Source organism: Gymnoscopelus microlampas (genome assembly GCF_963454915.1).
Source record: "Gymnoscopelus microlampas genome assembly, chromosome: 16".
Classification (NCBI taxonomy): Eukaryota; Metazoa; Chordata; class Actinopteri; order Myctophiformes; family Myctophidae; genus Gymnoscopelus; species Gymnoscopelus microlampas.
In genome coordinates this window covers 18,522,057-18,538,846 of record NC_139953.1, presented here as the reverse complement: position 1 = coordinate 18,538,846, position 16,790 = coordinate 18,522,057, and the positions used below count along the sequence as shown (strand labels likewise).

The 16,790-nt window shown below is 41.5% G+C and overlaps 1 protein-coding gene across 1 annotated transcript in view; it reads left to right on the top strand.

The window, feature by feature from the left end:
- enah (ENAH actin regulator) overlaps nt 1-16,790 on the top strand; it is a 145,487-nt gene that overhangs the window by 1,060 nt on the left and 127,637 nt on the right. The gene's annotated exons all lie outside the window — the stretch shown is intronic.

Genomic DNA, 16,790 nt, shown 5'->3' with positions numbered 1-16,790 from the left:
ACGTAACCTTAGTAAAACGGTGCCAAAACCTAACCTTATTCCTAAACTCAACCTCAAGTAAAACTATGCCTAACGCTAAACTTAATTCTAACCTTATCCTCAGTAAAACAAATATAAGGATACAAGAAAATGGGGGTGAGCGTGTTTTGGGGCGAGACTTCTGATACCGACTTGTCTTGCTTGCAGTGCGAAATGTTATACCTTCGTGCACAAGGATCGAGAATGTTCAGTTGCATTGCATGCATACACTGCCGATTTCAGTGTATTAAAGAAAAACGGTGTCAGTGACATCCTTTCATAATGTAATCAATGATGGCGATGCAAGTCAACCTACATGTCTTAAACTCAGCTTATTTTACATAAGGTTACAACTGTGTGTAGACAATGGACTTAACTGAGCATCATACTCGCATTTCTGCAGCATTTCTGGCAATATCTAGCTATACTTGCAGCTGGTTATAATGGCGCTAGCCCTCATTCGTGCTACTGTCGCTTTGCACAAGAGAGATTATCCTTAGCACCACCGATTACATGATGGCATAAAGTATTTGATGCCATGTATTATAATTCAAACACATCCGCTTTATTTGACCAGAAGCTTTGGCTGTCCGTTGCTCGGTGGTTGCCCCCCAGACTGTTCTCAAAAGAAGCAGTTGGTGTACTTTTGGCAGGCTTATAAATGGCATGAACAATGGGGGGGTAAATGTCACTAAATGCTTCCCCATTCACTTAATTATAAAGACACACACACACACACACACGCACACACACACACACGCACACACACACACACACACACACACACACACACACACACACACACACACACACACACACACACACACACACACACACACACACACACACACACACACACACACACAAGCAGTTTCTCATGGGAATGTGGAAATGTCCAACAACAAATAGGTCGTTGTTAGTCATGTGGACGTTAAAAGCTCACATCAGCAGAGTGACACTGTATGCCCCCTTGAGACAACATGCCATGTGTCACAGGTGTATACATGTTGGTACACACCTCACCTCTAATACAACTGCTGACATGCCTTAACTTCACTGGTAAGGATACAGTAATCTGAGCAGAACGTTGGGATATAGGATACTGGGCAGACACTGGATTGGATATCCAGCCTAAATTGTTCCAGTCTAAAGCACACTATACTGGGAGTTGATTAAAATGGAACTTGTTAAAGGAAATTATGTAGTGTTTGTTCACGTATATTGCAGTTTTATCAACTAGTTTGTATTGACCATGAAGTAACCCAATGTAGTAAATAAGACAATATCCTTTTTATTATAGTCGTACTTCTTCTGTGTCCCTGTCATAAAACCTAGTGAACCACTTTTGGATCCTCGCCCACTTATTTAGAAACATTGCTGTAGGATGTCCATTTGCTCCTGTGATCAGGAACATTTCTTAGTCTTTGTTTCCCAGACTGAAGAATCATGTGAAACAGAAGCATCTCAAAGACTGTGCCTCTGCACAAATGGCATACTGTGGCGTAGCCTATAACAGAGAAGGAATTACTTCAGTTGGTAATGGTACTGAATAGGTACTTGGTAGGTACCATTGAGCATGCATACACTGCTGATTCAAAGGTTGTTTTATTCAAAGTCGATATTAGCAATTTAATTGTTACTTGTAGTACATTCTTGTTGGGCACAAATTATTCAGTGATCTTGAGATTATTTAAGACTGTTGACACATTGTTTTCATTCACTGCCAAATACGCTGTATTTATGTCTTCCTTTATGGGCTTTGCAGGAAATACATAAGACATGTTTACAAACTATAGGAAAATGTGTTTACTAGAGTCCTACAGATGCCAGATTTTTGGGTCCAATTTTGGAGAGTCCAAGACCACCAATTACCGATGTTTTGACAAATATTTTATATAAAAGTGCAACATTTTCAATTTCAAAAAGTTGATTTTATAAAAGTTTCTATTTGATAACATTTAACTTGAGAAAAACAAAGAAATACAAATAAACAACTTTTTGATAGATGAAAAATCTACAAACTGAACATTGTTTTTATTTAACCACGTAAGCTCTGTTCAAAAAAAAAAATCTAAATTAGCCGATCTACAAGTTGTCATGCTCCCAACATGACACTTTGTGAACTTGTAGCCTAAATCAACTTATTTTGAAAATGTTTAAAAACTATTTAAATCTTCGCCTATAATGACATGCTTAAGTGTGTGGACTGGACTTCTTTGTCAGCCATGACCATTGCTTGGTGCCGTGTGAGTCGTCTTCTCCATGAAGAGAAAGTTCATATATCACCACAGCTTCTATGGAGTTGCATGACCCAGACTCTCAGATCCATGACTCACCATTGTGTTGTGTGAGTGTGTATGCATGTGCATGTAAGCCAGTGAAAGGCAGGGAAACATGCAGTCAGTGGGGGCTGCCCCCTTTTTAAAGAAAGCCTTAATTGGGTCCAGCTGTTGCAATCTCTCTATAAGCCAAACTGTGGTTAACAATAGCCTCGGCTGTTTTCAAAGACTCAAAATGATGTGTGCCTGTTCCAGAATGGAAACCACTGAAGTTGTTTGGTGTGATTATTACATTGTCGCGTTTCATCTTAGTCATGCCATTCCTCTGCTCTCCCTTTATTTATGTTGTGATTATTGCTGCTACAATGTCTGAGGAACCAGAACGAGCAAATGTACCCATACACAAGAGTTATTACGAGTTATTTTTGTTTATGGTACTTTTCAAAGGCACAATATGTAACTTTGCCCTGTGTTTGCGTAAGGAAACAATTAATATATATTTTTACCCATCTTTTCCCCCGCAGTTATCAGCCACTGTGTGGTGTTTACCTGCAGAAACACATTGTTTGTTTTGTTTTGGTAGACACGTTTTTGGGCTACAAACATTGAAAACACCAAAATACAGCGAGGTAGGGGTGGAAAATAAAATAAATTCATAGATTAATCGCGATGCTGACATGAACGATTATGAATTGATTCACAAATGTCAGAAATGTATTATATATATATTTTTCATCATATTGCTAATTGCACAGAGCAGTAGCCAGATTTTGGTTGGTTATCAGAATATATTGAGAAGCCTTTGTCATAAGTCAGTATTATTTTACAAAAAAAATAGTTTATTTTCTTGTTGGTTTTCTGCAATTGTTGATTTTTTTGGAATATAACCGAATCGTAGCCCTCTGAATCGGAATCAAATCAGACGTCAGGTACCTATCGATTTCCACCCCTAGCGAGAGGGATGTGTTTCTGCAGGTAAACGCCACCACACTACTGATGACTGCCGGTATAGAAGGAAAATGATGGGTAAAAATGTATATATTGTTTTTTTATGTAAACACAGGGAAAAGTTGTTATGCCTTTAAAGGTAGCTCTCCACCAAACAGACTACTACAGATTACTACAGACTGGCAGTCGAATGAAGTCAGGAGATCAGCCAGTTGGAAGGTGTGAAAAAAAGTTGCAGACAGACGGCTACTATGCTAAAAATAGCCTATGGCTTGACGCTTCCCTACAACTTGCGACCTGACACAGCGGTGTACCCACCGCCCATTCAACAGCAGATTTTCGGCAACGGACGCTTTACAACACTTAATACCGCCGCCAACGTCGGTGCGGTGGAGAGCTACCTTAAATTGAAGTCAATCATGACTTGATTTAACAAATACAGTAAAATATGGAATGGTTTGTGTTTATTAATGGGGTTGATTGAGCTTGTGTCGTCTCAGCTCGTCTGGGATTTTGGCTATTGTGATATGGCATAACTGTTGTCTTGTTGTTGTTGACTTTAATCACTTAAAGGAACACTTTTATTTTAAATTTCAACCTTATCTTCGTATAATTGGTGCACTAATGCTCATAACATGGCACAATTTATATCTACTCAGTCTGTGTCTCAGGAGGGCTGTGGACAGCTCAGAAACCTGCCTACCAGTGGCATCACCGGTAGGCAGGTTTTAAAAATTCAACACGATTTCAAACTTGTTTTGTTTTCTTCGTTTTTTTTTATTTTACAATGGCTTCTATTTCATTATGTTAACTTTCCAGGAAGAGAAATGCTATGGTTTCCACCTTGGAATTGCCATCGATGATGTCATTGGTAGCCAGGTTTCTTGAGGTTGAAAATGGGTGAAAAACGTCATTAGAAAATAGTCTATCTACAAGCTCAGTGTCGCATCGTGACACATTGTGAGATGGTAGATCTGATATTTTTGCTATTTTTATTTTTAGGTTTTGGAAAAAAGAGATCTCGATGTATTTGTTCCAAAATATCATATGATATTATGCATATCGCCCTCCAGTCCTAATATGAGTAGCACAAGAGAAATATTGATGCGTTTTGCGGGCAGGTGTGTTTATGCTTTAGTATCTAGATTTCCCAGCTGCCTACAACTGATTCACTCATGCCCCATGGCTGTGTCTGTCATAAGGCTGCTGCACTGTTGAATCGCAGGGAAAAAAAGAGTCTAGTTAACCACTTAAACCCTATACTCATTTGATCGGAGTCCCCCAGGACTCTATACTAGGCCCCTCCTGTTTTTGCCCCACTAAAACCCATGAAAATAGCCTGTAGATCTATTTTTAGCAAACGTTAGCCCCAGACCCCAGGGTACAAGTGGTTAATAGTGCTCCATGTCCTCACAATAAATGAATAATGAGTTAATTAAATCTTCCAATAGGGAAAACATTTTAAGGGGAACATTTTCAGACTTTTGAAAATGTCAATGCCCATCACAATGCAGTGTTTTCTGTACATGTATATAATGGATACACAATAAAATGGTCATCATATCTACATTGGAGACCATGTCTGTGGTGTGGCAGATATCAAGGTCTGGCAACGCAAGACTGGAAATAATCGGTTCGATTATGAACGATGGTGATATTCAACCAAAATGTTGACATTCTTCGTCCCTATTGTGTGTCTGTTTGTGTATATATATATGTATTTCATATTTTGAAAAATAATTCTCCAAATGTGTCACCTTCAAATTGAGGCACTGAAGGGTTTCCTTTTTCCACTTTACTATTTTACCAGCCAGAAGATGGTTGGTTATCTATCCCCACGAGCGGCCCAGCCAGCCTCCACATTATCAGACACAGCCAATGGTTTCGAGTCTGGCAGGTGGCTGCCGTTCAATTCTTATTCAGTGTCTGGTGGCTCAGCCAGTTGGTGTGCTGGCCGCATGCTCCGTCCTTGTGGGTTGCGGGGACCTGGGTTTTAGTCCAAATCCGGGCATCATATCTCGTGTTTCTGCACTCCGTTTTTCTGTCTCTCTACACTCTCTTAAAAATGCCCAAAACAAATCTTTAAAAAGATTTGTATCCTGCGTAAAAAGGAAGCAGTAACGCCTGATTTATACTTAGTTGTGCACCGGTGTCACCATGTAAGTATAAATCAGGCTTAATGTCTATGCTAGGGTTATTGGCCTGTCACAACCAAACCTACTATCTATCTTTCCCACCCTTCTTGTATCACAAATATGTAGGGCAGGCCACATGTATCTTCCTATGGAAGATTCCTAAACTATGAAGATGACGATATAAGAGCAAGTTCCGTCTGTTCCTCTGTGTTGTGTCACGCTGCACTTAACGCTGATGTCAGCTTATCTAAGGCTGGTAGATAAGCCGCGTCATCGGGGTGACCGGCACTGTAAAGTGGCGTGGTAACGAGCCATGACAACTGCTGAAGGGCCTCTTGCCTCCCTGGTGACATAGTTTAACGTCGCAGATAAATGACAGGACCTGAAATGAAGGCCTGACAACGTTTTGCCCACACACTCATTGGCTGCAACCTGACTGTACACCCAATTTGGCATTAAAATGTAAAAATAATCAGAATTAGCCAGGGGTTTGTTCAGGAATGCCTTTTCCCTTTTTAGTCATTCAGTTCATATTTTTATTCAGAGTTATGTAAAATAAGCGAGCAGCGAACCTGTGACCTTAGTCATTAGGCCACTGTTTCAATTCTCTCGTAATTAAGTTTGGTAACTGGTAAGCTAAACTTATTCAGGTTAAAATGTGGTCATAATGCACAAAAAGTCAGGATTATGACTTATTCAAGCCTTGGCAAATAGATAGGGTATCAATGGATCAATGGAATCTTCTACATTTATTTTCGATTAAATACTTCTCTTTAAAGTTGAGTGCACAAGTAGTAGTATTGCAGTGGAGCTATAAGGTTATAGTGCACCAGTGATTTATCTTAAGGAAGATTTCTTTGCGGTGGGAGGGGTTGATTCTGCTTGTGAATTGCCACCATCTGCTCGTCACTGTTCTCTGCTCCTCTGTCTGTATGTCTGTACTATCTGGCCTTTTCAAAAATCTTAGATTTAAGCCTTGCAATATCCTAGAGGTTTGTTAAGCAGATTTCTGAAAGGAAAGTTGCACGTTTTAAACTCCTGTATTGAAAAATACTCTCCCCTTCCTAAACAATAACTATAGATTCCCAATGGCAAGGTTATTTGGTGCACATGCTCCACTGTAACTGATTGCTATAAACAAATGATACATCATCTTGAACATTTTAGTATGATTGTGTTTTGGTTTTTCATCACCTTGCTCTTGAACTTCCTGTTTATCTTTTTTTTCTCTATCAGTCCATTTTCCCTAGCCCCCTTGGGACTCAGTAAATGAACTTGCAATGTCATAGAGTCGTGGCAGTATGCTGCTAGCGCTGAAAGGTAAATGAAAGACTAGCACAAATCTCTGTATAAAAGGAATTTTATCTAGTCACCTGCCACCCCTTAATAGCCATGTGAAGGATTAACATAAACTTACCCATTTTGCCTTCACATAGAAGACCATTTGCTTGACCATGAGCTTATAGATATAGCGTGTGTACTGTGTATAAATGTATATAAAAATAAATAATGGTGAAAGTTGGTGTTTGCCAAGCTCTAGAAATATCCAGCCATCTGTGTGTGTGTCAGAGAGTATATGAGTGATAGAAGTGTTGTTTGTCGAAGCTATGAAGCCTGTTTGCTTGCCAGGCTGTGGGTTTGGTGTGTTGGTGTCAGTGACATCACTTACTAGAACGTACAGACGCATGGAATGCTTGGAAACTACGGCGAGGTGCTGAGTATTTACCTGGGGCAGCGTTGTCTGGCTCAGAGCACATTTATCATTGTAGAGGATGCACGCATGTGTGTTATGCCATTATACTTGCCGTGTCCATGTAACCTTGACTGTCTGCAACGCCTACAGCGTTTGTGACGTGGTTCTGTAGCTACATTGGGTGTCTGCAGACACGCATGCATTCAAGAGCAATATGAACTGAACTTAATTCAAGGCTTAATCTAATAACCTTAATCCAGACAATCCAAATGAAGGGCTTCTTGGACTTGACTTGTCATAACTTTACTGTTAAAGGCCCACTATAGCTTAACCATCAGATAAGCAATAGCAGATAAGGGTAATACATTCCTACAGAAAAGCTTCAAGAAAACTTTTATTTAGGTCTTTATTCTGTTCTGCTCGGATAACATTTAACAAACCTGCAAGCAAACATCACTTCAAGTTCAAGTCCTTCATAGTCACATTATATAATTCAGCAGTTGGTGATCGATCTCCTCACTCACACTCTCCTCAAACAGAGCATCCAATACTGTATGTCTATTCTTTTGCGTGTGCCAACATAACTTGTCCATACATAAAGTATGCATGGTCACAGAAATCTGGGATGTGTGCGTGGACGAGAGCTGGTGATGAAATTTGCCCTGGCTACCATACCCTGCAGCTACGCAGCTGTGGAAAGTATAATGTGACCTTTTAGAGTGGGGTATAGGGTGGGATGTATCGTGTGCCATAGATCTTGGTATTAACCTAAGTTAAACTGGAGTTCAATTAACATTCAGGATTTTGTACTGTAGTGGTGTAACGTGGGACAGATGGTATCTTGGATGGGAAGCCTACATCTCTGTTATGAACGAACCACACACACACACACACACACACACACACACACACACACACACACACACACACACACACACACACACACACACACACACACACACACACACACACACACACACACACACACAGTACACATTTCTGTACATTGGGTGACTCACCACTGTGCAGCCTTGATTCCCACTGTCATTTCTTGATTAACATTTAAAATTTCAACATCCGTGTAGTATTCCTATGCCACAGATCTTGGCACAAATTACAGGCTCAGCATGGAACTACGTAATTCAACTGCAATTAAATGACACACTTGCAAAACCTAACCTTGCAAAAGAACAGCCACTGGTCCTATATGCAGCTCCAGAGAGTGTGATCACTTCGGGTAGAAGCGTCCTCCAGGCTCCATGTTGCATAACAGCGGCAGCCTAACAGAATGTGTGCCTTTTTTGTTCCAAGCCGTCTAGAAGAGGGTCTGTGTTAGGGTTGCCACAGTATAGTGTTACCCAGGCCAGCTTTACACAATGTGGGGCATACATTGATTACATTACTTGCCCACCAATAACACATTTTTATTTTTGATTATTACTGATGATGATTTGCCCAAATATGGAGATGACTGACATCATAGATGAGTCGGATGACTGATGTCCTATAATATAGGACAGTCAGGTCATATACAGACATATTAGCCTGGTTGCATGACATCAGAGATCCACAGGGAAGCCTAATGCTTAATTTGTACTAGCTGATAATTATACAACAAGCGCTTCACATTGCGATGCTTTGTGAGCTTGCTGCTATTTTTGGCATGCGACACACCATCGTACGACAAAGTATAAATCACGCTTAAGACGTCATGAAACATGTACACATTAGATAGGGGAACAAAGTTTTACTGTGTGTGTGTGTGTGTGTGTGTGTGTGTGTGTGTGTGTGTGTGTGTGTGTGTGTGTGTGTGTGTGTGTGTGTGTGTGTGTGTGTGTGTGTGTGTGTGTGTGTGTGTGTGTGTGTGTGTGTGTGTGTTTTCTCATCAAGCAACATTTTGTTGTTTGTGTGGTTGTGTTCTCACCTGCTCTGTTGTGTTAGTGTGCATGTGTGCGTGGGTGCAGGCTTTCTGGGCAGTGCCAATCACCAGTGCACAGGCCCTGTACAGCAGAGCGCTGACCAGCTGCATGCCCAGTGACCACTCATGTGTGTGATTTGCCCGTGTGAGGAGCAGCTCATGAACGTGCCCCCCACCCCTCTTTCTCTCTCTCACCCCCTCTCTCTATTTTACATGCACCCTTTTGAGACTGGTAAACTTTCTCAGATGGTATCCAGTGGAGAATGGCATGGAAGAAGGAAGAAAAGGGGAATGGCATGATGATGAGGAGGAGATTTTCGTTTTGTTTTTGTCCCACCCTCATTTTGAGTTGAAAAGGAACATTAGCGGAGAAATCTGCTAAATAAATAATATGAAAGAAACTTCAAACGAGTTTGCAGGAGTGTGATGTGAAGCTGATTTGTTTAACTGGATCCTTTTTTTGTGTTCAATCTGTACTCATTTAGCCATGTGTACGGTACATACTTTTGCAGAGTAATTTAAGTTCAAGTGCTGAATTATCCTATAGAAATGCATGCATTGTGCATGCAAACAGCGGGAATTTTGTACTGCAACATAGAATGTGAATGCAGACTAGTGTGTAACCTTGTTTGGATTGCTGAATGAGACACAGGCAACGCTTTCTAAACGGATGTGTAGCTACACAGCAAAAGGTTAATTAGGTAGGGCCGTTATCTCTATTCTAATGGGCTCCCTTCCTCTCCTCTCCCCTCCCTTGTAACCAGATGCCAGAGCACAACAGAGCATTACTATTGATCATGCAGGTGCAGAGTACAAACATTCATTACAAAACTGCATTTCATTGTCTTTCATTCATTTCCTAACATTGGTTTCTCATGGTGATAGAAACACAAGAAGACACATTATGGAATACTGTTGGGATTGCTGGTCAGTCCAACAATACACAATCACTGCTAATCTATCTTCTAAAAATAGGTGCATGAAGCCATTTTCATAGTGCTGCCAATAGAGGAGACTACCAGTTTTATAGTGACATGAGAACATGTGGTGCTGCTGCTACACAGTAAAAACCAGGGTGTAAATTTCACCCTGAGAGTGCAGAAATGGAATATGGGCCAGTTTAATTAACTCTTAAGATTTTACGGTGTGAAAGTAGCCTGCCCAGAGCTATTTCAATCCTTTAATCCTTCTCATACAGACCGAATCATTTTGTTTCTGTTCCATAATAGCATCTCCAACACATGCGTGTGTGCACGCGTGCGCACACACACAAACACACACAATGGCATGTCACAGATCTGAAATATGGGGTCACACACTTTCATGGGAGCACACATGGTCCCGTGTCTGTTTCATTCAAGTCATTTTAGCTGATGTGATCTCGTTAACTGTATGGAAACATCAAAACAACAGCTCATCTGTCTGTCGGCAGCATACTGTGATTATTTTACTTTGACAGTGTTTTCCATATGCATCATTCAACATCTCCCCACCACTCTGTTAACAGCTGACTTCTGACTCCATCTGCTCCAGGAATGTGAGCCATTGAAGCCCATTTTCTCACATCAGTATTGTACCATACGTTCAGTTTCCTGCCTATTATCGAGAATTGTTTATGCCGGACAATATCATTTTTTCCCCATTTTTCTTTTACCATTTCTGAATTTCTTCCAGTTTAGTCGTTATGCCATTTCATTCCCAGTTGTTCCATGTCTCTGTCACTGCTGGCCCTTTTCTGCTTGGTCTTGGAGAGAGCGTAAACAGCCATATGTCTAGTTCGAAACACGTGACATCGCCTGCCACTTCTTTTCACCTGAGTTTAACCGGCCCCACCCATGAACACAGCCAATTGTGTTCGTTATTACGCCCAGCCAAGCCGGAGGAACTCCGGTCTTCATGGTGGTGCGCAGGAAATGTACCCCTGCGCCACCCGGACGGCCCACGGGAAACATTCTTGATCATGGAAAATAATTATCTTTTTCAGTCAGCTTTAGTTGTGTGCTTGTACGTGCATGTTTCTCAAACGCTAATTAATCCAAGTTAACCAAGCAAGGTGTTCATTTGTCAGTAATGGCCTGCTTTTACACTCATGTAGTTACACATACTGACACTTGGGAGCAGCTCCCCTGGAGCACTGAACAGTCGAGGCTAAGTGCCTTGCTAAATGGCACATGAACCTGCAGGGAGGAGTGATTTTTATTCAGCTACGTGGCCTGAGATTCCAGGAACAGCATTGTTTTGTCACTAGCCTGATATAGGCTCTATGCACAGCAGCCATATTGAAAATAAATGACTTATTACTTCCTTTACAGGTGTTACCAATGATACTAATGAAGGCTCTGTTCCATTTAGTGTGACATAGTGGTCACAAACGTTTTAATTTCAAGGACCCCATAACTCTGACCCTGCGTTTTAACAGCGGGCAACTCTGGGCGACGTCGCCCAAAAAGATAAAGAAAATCCATCTTTCATCGCCCCCCCGCCCACTTCGCCCGATCGCCCGAAGTTGCCGGCTCTCATAGACTTTCTTTATATTTTGGGCGACGTCGCCCGGCATCGCCCGAGAACCGCTGTTAAAATGCACCGTGAGAGTGACAGTGTACAAATGGAACCAAATGAACCCTTACTGGTCCACGTGGTTCCATTTGTACACTCTCAGAGTTACACACCCGTAAGGGGCCATTTGGAACCCCCCCCAAGGAACCATGAGGGTCCCTGAACCACACTTTGAGACTCTCTCAAAGTGTGTAGCAGAGTGTTTCCAGTGAGCCAACATGCACAATATCAGCACCCTGACTCTGTTTGACCAGAATGGAACGGAGCCTTCATTAGTATCATTGGTAACAGCAAGTAAGGAAGAGACCCAATTTCTTTACAATATGGTTGCTGTGCATAGAGCCTATTGCAGCATCCAAGCTGCTGAAGGGTGATTTTCTGACTGTGGCAGTGTCGGTGGATTGAAGGTTGTTAACACGAAAAGTAGAACGTCAGAGAAATGAAGTCTTCAAATGTTACTCGCTATTCTTCTGACGTCTGACAATGGACCCTTACAGTTCCATTTGTTTCCATTGGTACACTCTCTATTATGGGGGTCCTTGAAATGAAAAAACTTTGAGAAGCACTGCTCTGACTAATGCTGTTTCCAAATGAACAGCCCCCACCACATTGCTCCTTCTCAGAAGTGGTTGCCCCGGCAACACAAGTATGCTGCAGAATCGGCAGTCCTCTGAGTTTTAACATCCGTAGTGTCGGTGCAAGGAGGAAAACAGTCCAAAGTCTTTATAGGAAGGTGAAGGAGGGAGGGATTATCTACAATTAATTTCACAACGCGGGATGATCTACAAGCTCACAATGAACCGCAAGCTTGTAGATATGCTATTTTTAAAAATAGCAAATCAAGTGGTTAATAATGTTCTGTTGATGTGTATTTTCTATTTTCTTGTTTGCTTGTTCAATGTATAATTTATAAAATGTTCTTATGTTTTTCTTTTATTTATAGAAAATATACTTTTATCTATCAAAAAGTAATTTGCGTGTACTTTTATTTATTTGTTTGCTTATAAGTAAAATATTCTCCGATAATTCATGAAATAAAAAATGTTCTAATTGATTAAAACAGTAATGGGTGGTCTAGGGCCCCACCAAAATCAGGATCGGCATCGGACCCCAAAAATCTGGCATCAGTCGGGCTCTGAGAAGGAGCTAGTGAGAAACACAGGAAGAGAAAAGAGAAGTAGTGAGAAAAGAATGCGGTGAAATGAGAGAAACAGAGTACGAAAGGAGAGGAAGGGAGAAGGAAAGAAAGAAATTAAGAAGGAAAGAAAGAAAGAAAGAAAGGGAGCATAAAGAGGCAGGGACGTGTGAAGAGGTATTTATTGTGAAACAGGTCACTTGGCTCACAGACGGGCCAGGCCCGGCCCCATTTGGCCTCAGCAATCAAGCGACCCAGGACTAGCCTCTCTGTCTTTGTTCCCGGGGACAATGGCGTGCACTCTGGGAGAGAATCATTTGACACATGAACTCCCTGCGGCCGGGGAGGGGACAGCCATGCCCCCCCCCCCATGTTCAGCGGGGGGACCACGCAATTCACGGTACCCACCACAGCTGACCTGAGAGCATGTGTTTTAGGCGCTGTTGGCGTGTCTGTTACTTGACCAGTCGTGACTCGTGACACAAGTTATCAGTTACAGTGAGAACCTGGAGAGAGGAAAAAGTAACTCTGGGATTCATTATGGAATCTTATCAATACTGAGCAGAGAGGAGAGTGTGCCGTGCGTGAGGTTATATTTATCTGTAACTAATGTACTGTAGAGTCCCTATTTTGGGTATGTCATAATAGGAAAACATTTGGCGAAAATAGAAGAACATTTGGTTTGGTGAAAAGTAAATAGTAGAACATTCTTGTGGTGTGTTATTTTCACGATTTGACATCCAACAAAGTAGTAAGGGTTTGTAAGTGGTTAAGTGTCATTTGACCTCATAGTTTTGTCCAGAAATGATTTCTCTTGTCATAAGTGGAGATGAGATGTTTCTCTATTTGACAGAGAGATAGAAAGGGAAATAGATTGAGCCAAGAATGCAAAGTATGGATGATCAGACGGGGAGAAGGAGAAAATGATAGACGGAGAGATAGACAGAGCAAGCTGGAAAAGTGTGTGTGTGTGTGTGTGTGTGTGTGTGTGTGTGTGAACTGTCTGCAAAGCTGAAAACAACATGGACATATGCACACATTTGCTTGGCCCTTGTGCTGAATGCAGAAGGGAGGGATTCTAGGAAGTGGCCTTCTAATTACTCATTGTCAAAATCAGGCACGCTCCAACTCCCTATTCTGGCGTGAGAATGAGTCTGTGTGAGGTGTTGAATAATTCATTTTGGCTAGGTGAAGGCGGCAGTTAGCGCCCAGCTCAAAGACATGTTGTGTTTAGATCGATGGTGCCTAGTTTTGCGTAATTTAATTATCATTCCTAAACTATAAGATTATTGTCTTTGATCTGCATTTGGTCTTGGTTTTTGTTTTCTTAAATGGTGGAATGAGAGAGATTTCCTTATTTGGCTTAATGTTAACAAGAGCCTTAAAAAAACAACAACCTCAGAGCAGCAGAGGGTATTGGACATGTGATGACACAACACAGCTTCTGAGCTGGGCTTTGCATCAAGGGCTTTGAGACTGTGGTTAATCTCAATACCCAGACACATTTGCCCGCCCACCCCACAACCACATAGGCAGGCATGCATGCATAACTCTACACATACAGAGATGATAAACAAAGCCAATTCTAAAATGGATAGTTGCAGGCCTTGATTCTGATTGGCCCATTGTAGAATACAACAAACATGCACCTGCTAGAACCTTATGTATCATATCACTGTGCCAACATCTTGTTGACAGCATTCACCATTCCATGGATGTACTTGTGATTTAGTTTTTCCTATGGCAAGGTAAGAGGAGCGACCCTTTTCGTCTTGTGTATGCGCAAGGTTTTACAAATCTCTGTGGCTAAGATGGTGGCAAAATGGCATCTTAGCTGTTCCAATCCATGGTAAACCACAGCCTGCGTGTGTGCGTGTGAACAAAACTCAGATTTTCATAGAAGTTAATGATCCGCAGAAATGATTTGATTAACTTTTGGGTTGAAAGGGTCAAAGGTCAAAATGAACATCAGTCATGTCAGGAGTAGATAGACGTCGAACAAAAGATGCTGGTGTGTGAGCAGTGTTTGCACCTCCTGTATGAGCAAGTGTTATGATTGTGACATTATATTTATAAAGTTGTTTTTAATAACTGTTGAATTTCCCCGTGAGGGATGACAAAAAAGTGTATCAAATCGCAAATCGTAAGAAAACTGGTTGGGCTACTAGGGTGCCTTGTTTATCTGTAACGTCGGTCTTATGATGCATTATCCTTTTAGCAAATAAGAAGGTAGTACAACCTTGTATTCCAACTAGAGAGCCTGCTCTCTTATCTCTTAGACTAGTAGCCATATATCACACAGTACAAACGGTAGTGTACAAGACAGGGGAAAAGCCCTGTTCTAGTGGCTACTGTAGCTGGAGCTGATGGAGACACTTATTAAAGTTTTAGAGGTTTCCACTCAAATGTTTTCTTACTGGCCCATAGCAACCCTCAGCCACACAGCTGCTATTCAGTAGCGGCCAGCCGCTTTGTCACCTGTCGCCGTTGGTTTACACACACACACACTCTCAAGCACGTACACACACACACACACACACACACACACACACACACACACACACACACACACACACACACACACACACACACACACACACACACACACACACACACACACACACACACACACACACACACACAGACACAGTTCGTGGGTGTATGTTGGCCACTTGCCAAGCCAAGGGACTTATGCTCTACTAATTACTCTGGAGAGTTAATGTTACTGTTCGGCTGATGTTAAGGTTCCATGTGATTGTGAACCTTACTTACTATGTTTGTGTTTGTATTTTATTATCCTGCAGCACATGTGGACGCATGTTAACTCTGTTTTTGATGTTACAGTACTGTGCTTCTATGTACCCTATGCATTTCTGCAAAACAGTACTCTGGTGTATGTGTTTGCAAGAGGTGTATTGTGTCTCTTTTATCTTCCTTAGATGTTATGTCAGGTGGTAATCTCCATAGCAAACATTAAGCAGATTATGGCAGATTATGGTTTCATCCACAGGAGCTCAAAGACTCCAGTGTCACAGGACGCCGGACCTCGGCTCTGTACCGCCTGCTTTACCATAGGTCACTCCCAGAATGGACAGCTGGCCTAATTTCTTTCTGGCCCCCAAATATCAGTGATGTCTTAAGCCTGGGTCTCAGGACGAGACAACCTCTGGAACAGTAAGAAAGCATTCATTTAGTGAGTCCACCAAGTGCAATCTTTGCTCTTTTTGTCGCTATTGTGCTATATGTTTTTACATGATTTACAAGCTGTTCAGAACAGGGTTTGTCTGTATATCCCTCCGCTGGACAGATCAGATGCAAGCACAGTATGTCGTAGAAATGCTATTTACCCCTCAGCTTCCTTGTAGGTCTGCGTGCTTGTTTCTCCATAGATGCAAGCTGTAGACATATTACATAAAAGCTGATCGGGAGGCTAGGTTAAGGTGATCGGTATTATTACACAGAGAGTGAGGTAAGACAATAGAGACGCAGGATTAGAAAGTCTAGACCTGAATCTCTGACCAAAGCCAAGGGGAAGACGGGATACATCCCCTGGCCTGGGGGATATTAGGGTTGAAGCTGCAATGTTCTGTTTAGGTAGATACCAATACTGGTGTTATGTTTTTCAATGTAGTGTTACTAATTCATCTTCTAAAATGACGGTCTTCAAAAATCAGTCCAAGGACCCCTTAGTTGAGAGAGAGAGAGAGAGATGAAGCAGGGACCCCCTATAAAATTTTGTTGCAGGTTAAACTTTTCCATAGATTTCATAGATGGTTTCATAGACTTGTTTGACAGCACTATCATCAGTGTTGTGTACATTTTTTTTTGTTTATTTGTTTACACATTAATTCTCTTCTCTATTAATATGCTTGATTTATTTGTATGTGTATTTTCAGACATTTAACCACTTAAACCCTCAATACTTAGTAAACTTGACATTAAGCTCTGTACTAGGTTTGATCTTTTTTCCACTTTTCCGAAAATAGGCGATCTACAAGCTCACACCGCCTCGTTGGCGTTGTAAGCTTGTAGGTCGGCAATTTTCGCTACTGTTTCCCTCAGAATAGGGATGCTAGGGTTCAAGTGGTTGTATAAAAAAAGAAAAAAA